The sequence below is a fragment of the Lissotriton helveticus genome, chromosome 1_1, assembly GCF_964261635.1.
Source record: "Lissotriton helveticus chromosome 1_1, aLisHel1.1, whole genome shotgun sequence".
NCBI lineage: Eukaryota > Metazoa > Chordata > Amphibia > Caudata > Salamandridae > Lissotriton > Lissotriton helveticus.
Genome location: NC_136057.1, coordinates 118272434 through 118285681, shown reverse-complemented (window position 1 = coordinate 118285681; position 13248 = coordinate 118272434). Strand labels below are relative to the sequence as shown.

At 45.3% G+C, this 13248-nt stretch overlaps 1 long non-coding RNA gene across 1 annotated transcript in view; it reads right to left on the bottom strand.

Annotated features, from left to right (window-relative positions):
• Positions 1–10208: 10208 nt before the first annotated feature.
• The window catches only part of LOC144768086 (uncharacterized), a 51099-nt gene continuing 48059 nt past the window's right edge, over positions 10209–13248 (bottom strand). The window contains exon 3 of the long non-coding RNA XR_013598467.1: positions 10209–10265. This is a non-coding gene — a long non-coding RNA (uncharacterized LOC144768086). The remainder of the gene's footprint in view (positions 10266–13248) is intronic.

The following is a 13248-nucleotide window of genomic DNA, read 5'->3' as shown; positions in this document are numbered from 1 at the left end:
ATCCAGCAGCAGGAGGTCAGACTCGTGTCTGTGGCAGCAGCATCCATTTTGTGATGCTGGGGCTCTGTTTAACTTTTACGGGGTTTAACAGTAGTATCATGTCTTCTCCCTCTAGAAGGGTGGAATCCTACCCCCGCCGCCAGAACTGTGGGGGGGTGGGGTAGTATTCCAAAGTGTTTGAGACCTTACATGACATGTTTTGATAAAGCCAAACCAAAGTTAGCATTAACCATGAGGATTATAATGCACTTAAGAGTATATGGTATGGCTATATCATGGAACAGCTATAAGGAGATGGTTCCAAAAGCTGGAGAGGGGCTTAGCTCATGCTAGGGCACCCTCTCACATAAGACCAAGCACTCTGCCTCCAGGATTGTCGAGGCCTACCATAGGAGTGGCTTATAGGTGACTATGTGTCTATATATATAGGTAAATATAGGGATACTATATCTAAGTAAGGGGTGATTACACCACCTTACCCAGGCTGTGTGAACAGACCTGTGATGTCAGTTTGGAGGGCCAGCCAGGGGTGGCATAATACATTCTGCAGCCCCTGGTAGGCCTTGGATGCACCTATGCCCTGGGTACCTATGGTCACTATACAGGGACTCACAGAGAGGACACAATACTCAATCTGGTATGTACCTAAAGTACATGGAGTCCATTTTAAAGAGAAAGCAGATAGGCTGGGCCCTGATTAGCAGGGTCCCAGCCCAACTAAGTCGAAAAACCAGCAAAACACCAGGAAAAAAGTGGGGGCAACCATATAGTCAGATTCCACCTTCCTACACATATAAAACAAGCAGAAAAAGGAGCAGATTTCTGATATTTCAGAGATCTTCTAAAATCTACTATTCCTGTTTTCCCAATCCTAAAGATGGGAAGACGCCAATTCTGGCAATAACTCTGATAAGCCGGGCAAAGTAAGAACAAGCATTGACATAGCCAATCGGTCTCGCCTTTGGGATCTTATAAGTGTTTGCTTATCCAGCACAATATCCTTGGTGCAACAACATCAACTGTTGTATGGCTAAACACTAATAAGTTCCCAAAGGCGAGACCTATTGGCTATGCCAATGCTTGTTTGAAGGAGGTCAAGGAAGAGATCCCATGTACCACTGGAGGTAGGGTGTTCCAAATCTTTGGTGCAATCCCTGAGAATGCTCTGCAGCCCGTTCTCTTTTTATGGTAGGATTGTGGTTTCAGTAGTAGTGAACTCGCACTTCGCAGTTGTCTGCATCATCCCGATCGCTCTAGTTTTAGAGCTAAGTAACTGGGGGTATTGCTATGCAGGGCTTCATGGGTCATGCAAGCTATCTTTAGGTGTATTCTTGCCTCGTAGGGCAGACAGTTCAGAACTTTCAAGGTCGGAGAGATGTAGTTATTTCTTTTAGTTCCTGATACCAGTTTGGCCGCAGCGTTAAGCGATGCCCTCAGCGGGGCCAGCCAGTATTTGGGGAGACCGCATAGAGGGGTGCTTCCATAGTCTAATCTTGGTGTCATTTTTAAGTCGGTCTGTGGGAGGAAGGGTTTAAGTTTCCTTAGTATACTCATCTGGTGATTAGCTTCCTTGGTGGCATTAGTGATTTGCGCCTGCATGTTCAGGTGTTTGTCTATGGCAGAGGTCTTCAAACTTTTTGATGCCGAGACCCCCTTGTAAAACCTTTTCAGGCGTGGGGACCCCCCTTCCAACAAAAGTTTCTAGAAACCGGTACTCCTCATCATCAACAACTATCGATAACCATAAATGCGCCTGTTAGACCTCATCACATCCATCCATCCATCATTCATCCACCTACACTTTCACACATCTATCCAACCATCCATCCTTCATCCATCCACCCTTTCATCCTTCCATCCATACATCCATCCTTCATCCATCCACCCTTTCATCCTTCCATCCATACATCCATCCTTTAACCATCCACCCTTCCATCTATCCATCTACCTTTTCACACATCCACCCATCATTCATACACCCACCTTTTCACACATCCATCCATCATTCATCCATGCAACCTTTTATCCATCCATACTTCATCCATCCAACCTTTCATCCTTCCACCCATACATCCATCCTTCATCCATCCACCCTTTCATCCATAAATCAGTCCTTCATCCACCCACCCTTTGATCCATCCATCCAGCCATCATTCACCCCCCACCTTTTCACACATCCATCCATGCATCATTCATCCATGCAACCTTTTATCCATCCATACGCCCATCCTTCATCCATCCACCCTTTATCCTTCCATCCATCCATCCTTCATCCGTCCACCCATTTCCACCTGAGCATTTCCATTCTGTCCTTCCTCAGAGCTCTCCCTTACCTTCAATGTGAGGATGTTAAGAAAAAGCCCCAAAAAAGCTTTAAACCTCCAGCTTGTGAAGAGATTGAGATATTTTTCACTTTCCCTGAGTACAAACTAGTGTAAAGCAGGAATTATCGTGGACAGAAGGAAATATCCGCGAATTGCAACAGGCAAAAGGAAACATTGGTGCATTTAAATGTACGATGCACGTTAAAATTACAACTATTATTGTTCAAGTAGCTCCAAGTCTAAGATGAGATGTCTGAGCCCACCCTTGCTGCCCTCCGGGTTCAGATCTATGGCATCAGAGGGTCCTTCTTCCTGTTCTTAAAAGCAGCGCCCATCCCCCAGTCTGGAAAGCAGAGTGACTTCCCTGGCTTTCAGCACTTGGGCCTCCTGACGTGCTCATGGCCCTCTCGTTATGCATAGGTGTGTCTGCGTGAATGTGGCTGGCATCTTGTGTGGGTTGCCTTCCCGAGTTTCCTCTCAAGCCAGAAGAATTTAACATCCCTGCTGCTGAACTGAGGGTGTGCCTTCATTTACAGGATGGGGGAAATAGATGTAGCTTAAATTGATCCTTAAACGAAATGTGGGGGAAAAAATTATGAGGAGAGGAGAAGGCAGCAGGGGGAGGGGGGAGGGAGGAGGGGGCCTGAGCCTGTTTCCCTTGCGGGAAAAACTAAGCCTCAGTAACCAGTTTACAAAAGGAATGTAAACATGCAAATGTGCTTTAACGACCTGTGAAAAACTCAGGGGTGCCGGGCTGTGCTGGAGATAAGACTGCAGACACAGCCCAGCAGAGCCCACAGCAGCTCCAGTTGAGACACACTACGGGGGAGGAGGGGGGCTGAATCCCTTAGCCTGGGCAGAAGTGTGACCAGGATTGCGCGACCCCCTTTGCATCACTCCACGGCCCCCCTGGGGGTCGCGCCCCACACTTTGAAGACCCCTGGTCTATGGTGACTCCCAGGGCCTTCGCGGAGTCAATGATGTGCGGAGCACAGTCAAAGGAAGTTAGATGTTTCAACCATAAGTCTATTTTGGGTGTGTGATTGGGTGGGGCGATGAGGAGGAATTCAGTTTTTTTTTGGTGTTAAGCATGAGGCGGTTGCCAGTGAGCCAACTTTGAGTATTCTGTGGAATAGCGTTGAGGGAGATGAAGTCTTCTGGTGAGGAGATTTTCATATACAGTTTGGTGTCATCCACACACAGGGGATATAGAATGTTCACTGAGTTCAATGCGTTTGCCAGGGGCTCCATGAGTAGATTAAAAAGAATGGGTGATAGTGCTGAGCCCCCTCTGTCAGCACTGATGCATCTGTGACACCCTTTCTGGCAAAGCCTGACACTTGCTATCTCGGAACCCCCTAGCATGACCAATAACATGGCGCCTATCGACTCATCGATCAGTTTATGAGTCCAACACCCCCACTCCTCAATCATGACTCCATCTCTATTCCCCCTCCCCTGGTTCTCCCAACTCAGCTTCTCCCAAACACCATAAACCGGAGCAGTCTCACCTGGCCACCTGGCCCACATCACGACCTCCTGTTCCCACATTACTAATGACGCCAAACTCACTGAGATCGCTCAGGAGCCTCAACTTAAGGCTGAGGTTCGAAGCCTAATATCCTTCACCTCAGAGCTCGCTAATTGTTGGTGTCCCACCAAACCAATGGGTAAGAATAGGCACTCCCTTTAGCAATCCAATAGTCAAGTCAAGTCAAACCAGCTTTATTCGGTGTAAAATATACAACCATAAAGCATACTAGACAGAAGGTACTATATACACATAAATAAAAACAGTTTTCAAATATTTACATCTTTAAAAAAATGGTATATCATAACAGGCATTACATCTTTATTCAATAGATAGTACTCTGATAATTATCAGTGCAAAAATCGCATATGTACAAAAGGAGAGTTTTGGTGCAAAATCCTAACATATAACAAAAGGGGAGGAAAAACAATGATTCATAAACATATTTGAGATTAAGATGATAGATTATATCAACATTAGGGAATAATGACACAACTAAAGGCAGTCATCAGGTTTTTCAGATATTAATGCATCCAGATGTGACAAATCCTTTCTTTTCCTAATCGCCCTTTGTATAAAATTAATAACAGATTAAACAGTTTTTACATTATCCATAGTACATAAAAAGTTAAAAGCGTGTTTATAATGGAAAAGCCTATTGGTTAAAAAAGTGGTTTTATAACAATTCTCTGGATATCTTTATAAAAGGTACACAACAGTAAGAAGTGCATAGTGGACTGGGGGGTCTTTCCATCACACGGGAAGTTTGGTGATATTTAGGACCATTTTTCCTTACTTGGCAATGCTGTTATATAATGTAGTGTGCCAAATCTTAGCCTTGTTAAGTAGAATCTATGCGAAGTGTTTCTTATCAGAGTTAAATATGTTTGTAATCCCACCACAGAGGGGATCCAATAACAATCACGTTAGACGGATGTCACCCCCCACATCCAATGGGATCTCAGCAATCACAACGTCCCCTCATTTGACCTGGAAGACAATTCCCTACCCCCACGCCTCCACTCGACACATCAGGATGAAAGATACTCAATCTGACAACAATATTTACTCCCTCCTCCTTCAGTCGAATCCGCATAGAGATCCTAGGCCCAATCTCAGAGCAGGTAACAATTCCAACTTCAAGCAAATTCCCATCACTCAGGCTGCCTCCGCTGTCGCCATACCCACCTGAAATGTACGCTACTCAATTGCAGATCGGCATCTAAACACGCAGTGGATATTGCTGACCTTATCCTTACTTATGATCTTGACCATATAGTCCTGACTGAAACTTGGCTCAATGACTCCTTCACACCAACGCTCGACATTCTAGCACCGCCCAGCTACGACATCTTCAGTATAGATCAACCAAACAGACCTGGTGGAGGTAACCCCTGTACTAACGGCAATAATCTCTCTGAAGCAAGCACAAAACATTACTCTCATCTCGTGTGAATATCTAGGCATCGATATCCTGAGTAAAGATTGGCCTTGATACAAACTGCACGCGTTTTCCCACCCTCCAGGAGCTAACCTCCCATCCATTGAACAAATTATGGAAATCATATCAACCAACTCCGTGTATACTGCGCCCAAATCTTCCTTGGTGACTTCAACCTCTACTGGAATGACCTGATGACCAATCAGTGATTAGCCTAAAAACCTTCCTAGCTGATCTAAACTTGATCCAAATATGCGAAAGTCCTACCCAGAACCTGGAAGCGACATTGGATCTAATTATCTCTAAAGCTAATTCCATTGAACTTGAATCTATCATTCTATGTGATTGGACAGACCACCACTGCATCACTTTGCTCATTACTGAATCACTGTCCTCAAAAAAGGTTCACATAAAACAAAAACACTGGAAAAGGAATTCTCGAAACATAAACCTGAATGAACTAATATCTATTAGCAATTATATCCTTCCCCCTCCCGAAGACATGTCAAATGCCTAGGACCTTACTGATCATTACACTAATTCAATGACAAACATTCTAGACTCTATGGCACCCCTCCAACTAAAAAGAGTGTCCACCAAAGACTCCGAGCCTTGGTACAATGGTAGTCTAAACACTGAAAGATGCAATCTAAGATTCTACTCCTCGCTTGAACACCTCCAGCAAGTGAGATCTCTAAGAATCATCTACAACAAACACATACATAGATCAAAAGCAAACATCTTTAGGAAATAGCTAAACAATGCCAGGAATAGACCTAAAAAACTGTTTGAACTCGTTAAATTGCAATCTAACAGGCAGCCCCAACCTGCTTTCTGGGTTTAATCTGCAGCCTAACTGCGAAGAACTTGCCGCCTTCTTCCTGGGAAAGACAAAAAAAATTGAAAGTGACTTAAAGACTTCATTGGATCTCCTCCCGACGCCTTCACACGTCAGCCCCCACCCACCCATGTGGCCTGAGCATCCTGCACACCCCCCAAAAAATATTGCCACGTGGTGTTCATTCAAATCCTTTGATGAAATGACCATACTACAAATTCTGTCAACTTAGCCCATGTGCTTCAAGGTGCTGCGGATCGGGATCATGATCAGGGGTGTCCATAGATAGAGGACTCACAGATTCGTATTTGTAAAGCGCCAGGTCTTCAAGGCGCTGCGGATAGGGATCATGATCAGGGGTGGCCATAGATAGAGGACTCACAGATTCGTTTTGGTAAAGCGCCAGGTCTTCAAGGCCTTACGGAATGAGGAATGAGTTCCCAGAATCGAAATTGAAAGAGGAAGGGAGTTCAACAAATTGGCCGCAGCCAGCGAAAAAAGGACCCCCCCATCTAGATTTTCTGAATCTAGGCAAAGCCACCGAATTCTTGCTGGAAGATCTTAACTGCTTACTAGGGATATATCTCCGAAACAGTTTTTAATGCTTTCTGACCCCATATTATAAAAGGTCTTGTGCACCAAACACAGGGCTTTAAACTCAATTCTCCGACCCAAAGGAGGCCAAGAAAGGCTCTTGATGGTAGCCGCAACAGAGTGGAATTTAGGAAGGTCCATCACCAGCCTGGCAGCAGCATTCTGCACAAGTTGGAGTCAGTGTAGGAGACCCTTATTGATCCCTACATAAAGGGAATTGCAGGAATCCAATCTGGACAGCACAAGGGCCACCACTGCCTGTTTCCGCGTGTAGGGGGAGAGAAATTGACATATCTTTCTGAGAGTTCTTATCATTCCGAGGCAGGTGGAGACTTCTATTTATTTGGGTTCCCAAGGAGAGGGAGGTATTAACCATGATGCCTAGATTTTTGGCACTGAGGCCAGGGCGAGGGCAAGATCCAAGCGTATCTGGCCACCAGGCCCTGGACCAAATCTCCTGATTGTCTCCGAAAATTTAAATCTCAGTTTTATCCCCATTGAGTCTTAGATAGTTCTCTGCCATCCATGCTGCTACGGCCTGCATTCAGCTTTAAAAATTTGCTGCTGAAGCTTCAACACTCTCAGTGATGGTAATCATGATTTGAGTGTCATCAGCATAGGATAACACTTCTAGGCCAAAAGATCTTACAACCCAGGCAAGCGGGGCTACATAAAGGATAAAAGGGGTGGGACTCAATGAGGATCCCTGGGAAACTCCGCAGAACAGCCGTTTAGAAGCAGAAAGGAATTGACCCATCTTAACTCTTTGAGCCTGTTCCAAAAGGAAAGATGTAAGCAAATTAAGGGGAGAGCACTCAATCCCTATTTCCCGGAGCCTCCCAGCCAATCTAAGGGGCGAGATGGTATCGAAGGCTGCCGTTAGGTCCAGAAGGGTCAGTAAGGTGGTGTAACCTTCGTCGACCTGTTGTCGAATGTTGTTAAAAACAACGGTTAACGCCGTCCCGGTACTGTGCTCACTTCTGAGCCCATGTTGCGAGCCATCGAGCAATTGATGGTCCTCCAGATAGGTGCTAAGATGGAGGTTCAGGTGTTTCTCCAAGATTTTAGCTGGGACGGGCAACAGGAAATTGAACTGTAGTTCTTTAGTTCCCCCAGATCCAGAGAGGGCTTCTTTAAGAGAGGTTTAACCACAGCCGTTTTCCAGGCAGTGGGATACTGGCCAGAAGTAATAATGGCATTAAGAACTACGGTCAAAGTAGGAACAATAGCCTCCATTCCTAGTTTCAGGATCTTCAGGGGACAGGGCTCCATAGGGGAGCCAGATATAATTCCCCTTACCATCCGCTCCATGTCTTCTTGAAGTATAGGGGGAAAGGCGCTCAAGCGGCAATCCTTTGCAGGAGCTATCAGAGCATCCGAAGGACGATCGGCCTTTGACCCTCCGACATTGGATATCTCCAGGGAGGAATATACGTCCTTGATTTTGTCAGTATAAGAGCATGCCCTTTTATCACATAGTTCCTGGGAGACCTCGGTGTTGGCAGAGGCCGAGGGGGCTAGGAGGGAATTAATCACAGTGAAGAGTTCCCTCTGGGATTTGATGGATTCCGTCATCTTGGGATAGTAGGTGACCTTTTCCTCATTAATAGCTAGCCCGTATTCCTTCAATTTGAGTTTATGCATGTCCCTTTCGGATGGGATAAGCTCACAGCGCCATATTCTTTCCTGCTGCCGCCATACCTGCCTAAGGTTTCTCAACCTTTCAGTTAATCAGGGCGCCGAAGGGCGTTTTCTAGCCACATAATGCTCCTTAAGAGGGGCAAGAGAGTCTAGAGCTGCCAAGAGCCAGTTGGGGGAGACAGCAATAATTAGAAGACCCTCCTTATTTATGCGGCTATGGTTTCTCTTCATCTCCACCCTGTTCTTAAAATTGGGATCTGGGTGGGATTCTGCAATTCGCATAAAAAATGGAATGGCGTTTGATCAGTCCAAGAGAGTGGGATGGGATCTTTCACCTCCATCCTCGGATCGTTAGAGAAGATCCCGTCCAGAATGTGTCCCGCCATATGAGAGGGGCTCCTCACCAGCTGAGGAAGGCCACAGGAGTCCATAGTTTCCAGGAAAACCTGCGTTTCAGAGCACAGAGTTTTCTCCAAATGGAAGTTAAAATCACCCAAAAGAGTGACATTGGATCTAGCCAAATAAGGCTCAATCCTGATTATACATTCCACTGGGTCCGGGAGGCCGGTAGCTGACAACTCCCACAAAACTATCCTCTTCAAGGAGAAATATAGGTCCTGATAGGGATCTGAGGGAGTGGTGAGGGCCTCAGTGAAGCACGAGAAGGTGTCTTTATAAAGGACTCCCAAACCCCCCCTATCAAGTCTGGACAGAGCATACCCTGAGGGGATGGCCTCCACCAGGCCAGGCCCTGGGCAATCTCTAGCCCAGGTTTCAGTAATAAATACCCAATCTGGCCTACGGGAGGAGACAAAATCATTAAATTCTGCTCTATGTTTAATCAGAGATCTGGCATTCAGGAAATGCCCCGAAAAGGACTGTTTCATGGGTAAGGGTAGGGCTGACACGTTTCCCCTTGTTTTTTTTAGCTACCCCCAATGGAATGACTGTCTTACAGTTAACACACTCATATAGCCCAATGCTCACAGTTCATTGACCTGCAGTGCACATCCTTCTATCCTTCTCTCCTTGAAGCTCCAAGAGCTGTCCTCTCGGGTAAACAAGGGGCGTACCATGGTCTACAACAAAAAGGACAGCGTCCCTGGCACAAGGCATAAACTTGACAAAGACAGGCGTGCCTGCTGCGTGTGTTCACTGCGCGTCAGGCCCGACATTCACATTAAATAGCTGGGCCAGTCAGGAACAACTAGAGCGCTGCCCATCGATCTGGGACAGGAAGTGGAATAGAGCAGCAAGAGTGAAAAACTCACATCCCTCCATACAATTGGCGAGCCGTGGTGAACTGGGGAAGGAAAAAAAGACCCCCACAAGCCCCAAACCCCCCCCCCCCCCCCCGAGATGAAGAAAAAAGCAGAAGAGTGCCTGGAAAGAATGCAGTAACCCCACACAAGTAAGCAATTATAATAGTTTTTAAAACATTCCCCCAATTAGAACGCACACAATGAATCAATAAAATTTTAAAATTACAGTCACTTTCTAAACCCAGTAGCAACGCAACAGCGTGGCACCTCTAATCAGGGTGAACCACCATCACGTGGTGTAGAGGAGACAAATGTGATAATAGTTAAGGAACTGCTGCGCAAAACTGACCTAAAAAGGAACTGGGCCTGCAGTGCAGCCCCCAACATGTTCCAAGAGTGGAATGTGGCTCCATCATATTATTATCAGAAGTTTGATAACAACAAGAATAGTGCACAGAGAGAGTCAAAAGTTGAAGTAAAGAGACAAAAAAAAACAGAGATCAAGAAAGAGAATAGAGAAAGAAGAAACATGGGGAAAGGAAACAGAGAGTTATAGGAATCCTTACCTGACAATTATGTTTTTTGTTACCCCAAGGGTGGCAGCCACGCTGCACTGCCTGTCATCCCAGAATACCTTGAAAGTAAGTAAAGAAATAATTTTGCATCAGACGACAATCCCACCTCATCACATTTTACAAATAACCGTCCTGGATTTACAAAACAACCGAGCCCAGGGAGAACCAGGGGCTGACTTCAGCCTCCTTTAACAGCTATTGCTGTGAATGTTCAACAATTAACCACCGTGGTCTCACATGCGGCTGTTAACTGTTCAAGTTTTACAGCAACAGCTTTGAAACAAAGGTTCCGGAGTACCTGAGGTGTTTCAACCCCCTCGGTCTCTGGGACACCGTTGTTTTATTGATTAACACATTCTGCCCTCATGGGGCAAACAGTGTAATGACCTTATAGTCAGCCATAGCAGGCAATACTGCCCTTTAAAGGAACGCTCCCTTGGTAAAGGCCCTTGCCTTTGGAGCTACAACAAGATTCAAAGCTATATTAAAGGTTTCAAATAATTACTGAAGGCATAAACATGGTTACTCAGTCAGAGAAATAATTATCATAATATTTGCAAGAGAATCACATAAAGGGAACCTCTAAAGTATATCAAAAGCCAGAATCAGAAATAACTCTAGCTGTAAAGTCAATAGACAGACCACACACAACAAATGTGTGCTAAGATATAAGATTTTTTTTAATATAATATAAAATAGCAAACTGACATAGAACCTGCTTAGTTAGAAATCAAGGAAAAGTTCTTAAGTTTTTAGACAGAGAGAACACATTATTGACATGGTTCACGATGAGGTAAAAATGACAGCAATCAATGAATGTTCATGAAAGCATGGCACAACAAAATGTAATTTAATAAACCACACCTACAACATGAATAATGAATTGTGACTCTTCCCCAAAAATCCACAAGTCATTTTACAAGGTTATTCCCTAACATAATAACTGGATCTTAATCACAGTTTAAGTTTGTGGCCATTCATCATTGACCCAATTTGTACGGGAACATTTGCTGACAGCTTATTAGTTGTTTATTAGAAATGCCTACAACTTGGACTCCTTTCCCAAGAGGGGTGGGCGTTCCCGTCAGTCTGACTGTGGAACGGAGGCACATTTATTGATTAAAAGAGATGCTGGATTCCCATTTACTTCTTCTATAAAAGGGCCACTCTGGGTGACCTCTAGGATTGCACCAAGCATGCACCCCTTCTGCCGTCTAAGGCACCGTGAGTCTGATTCACTCCAGTAGAAACTGCTAGTGTAGGTGGAAGTTGTGGAAAATTCTTATTAATCACTGAAGGAATTTGTTGAAATCCTGAATTTATTGAGAATTTGGCGTTCTATTCTGCATTGGGCTGTGGGACTATCTGGACTGAAGGCATTTTCCAATATATCTGCCTTTGATTCTGCATGCTCGGCACAGAGGCCAGTTGGGCTGAGACCATTGACTGTGACATCCCATTCAGTGCCATCTGATTCATGTTCCAGTTTCCCAGGTTCCTGCAAACATCGCAAGGAGAGTGTCTTATTCTGCACACTATTGGTGTTTGAGGTATTTAAATTGCCACTGTCAGTAAAACCTACACCCTGAGCAGGGCCGGACTGGCTGTAACGAGCTTCGGGTGTTTCCCCGGGAGGCTGGAAGAGTGCGGGCTGATTCTTCAGTGCTGGGAAACGTATTTGTTACTGGGGCTGGTTTTGCTTTGGTGCTGCTATATCACCCCAAGCAACAAAAGAGGCAGGGGCTGGGCTGTCAAATTTGTCAGGCCTGGTTTGGGTTTCCAGTCCGGCCCTGAAATTCCAACTTGATACAGTGCAACCAGCGTCTAGAATGACGGGAGAGGGAATAGGTTCATCTGTATTTAGACTCCCAGGTGGTGTAACCTCCATGTGAAGCTTCGGTGTGATGGATATGGTACTAGCATTCTTAATGGGCTGGGGAACACTAACTAGGGCCGTAGGGCTTCCAGTAGCAGGTGGGTCATCTGTTGAATGTCAACCCTGGTACTGCAGATTCGATAAAGCACTGAATCTATTGGATAAGGGAAAGATTGGTGTAGGTGGTCTTAATGGGAGTCTATAAATGTGTCTCAAGGGTAGAGGGGTCACAGCAGTGGATGGGCTGAAGTGGATGTTATTGCTATTTAACAGATGGTTAACTGTAGCTGGATGTCTAAAATTCAGGACAATACAGTCGCCAGTGATATTCTTTGGCAAGGGACCCACCCAATCTACCCATCTTACTGTCATGATTTCATTGGAGATTTGCCGCCCTACGCTTTTATGCCTGGACAACCAGTCAATAGACTTATTTTTCAGCTGGGCCCAAGACTCCCTTTGATCCTCTTGCAGGGGAGGAACTCCTGCTAAGACTAAAACATAAGGGCAGGCTTCAGGGGGCAAGTGGAGGACCGTCCCGGTCTGTTTTTTGGGCTGTGAGACATCAGTGCACCCAGTTTTAGGGGCAATCTTATCTGATTTCCCCGCTTTGTCAGGGCCAGACCCCAGTGCAGCTCCAGACACCCCGCCGATAGGACAGGGCTGACTAGCTGGAGCTGGAGCAAGTGATTTTCTACTTTAGAGTTTATAGCGTAATAGTGTTATTCTTGCCTTCCCATGGTAGGGTTTATAGAAATATAAACTGGCAGAACTGCAGTCAGCTCGGTATGACTGACTCAGCCTTTCTTCCATCTATGTTTCGTACAACGAGTATCAGGAAATTTGATGGTAACAGCACTCTTCATTAAAGAGAGACATGAGTGAGTGAGTGGTTGATTGTATTATTTAGTGTAGAGAACAAAAACTATGCTCCTATCTAGCTTTTATCCTAGGATATTGTTTGATAAATGTTGTCAGTAGCTTGCCTATTTTGCATGTTGTGCGTCAGCCTGTGTTGGCTCTTCTTGTGCTTGTCACTCCCCTGGAGTAAAGCCTCTTTACCATCCTGCTGATTGGATGACGTGTATACTACACTGTTCACTATTAGGAACTACCTTTGACTTTTGGATGAGCATTCCATGGGAGTACATTTGTTTTGGGTTCAT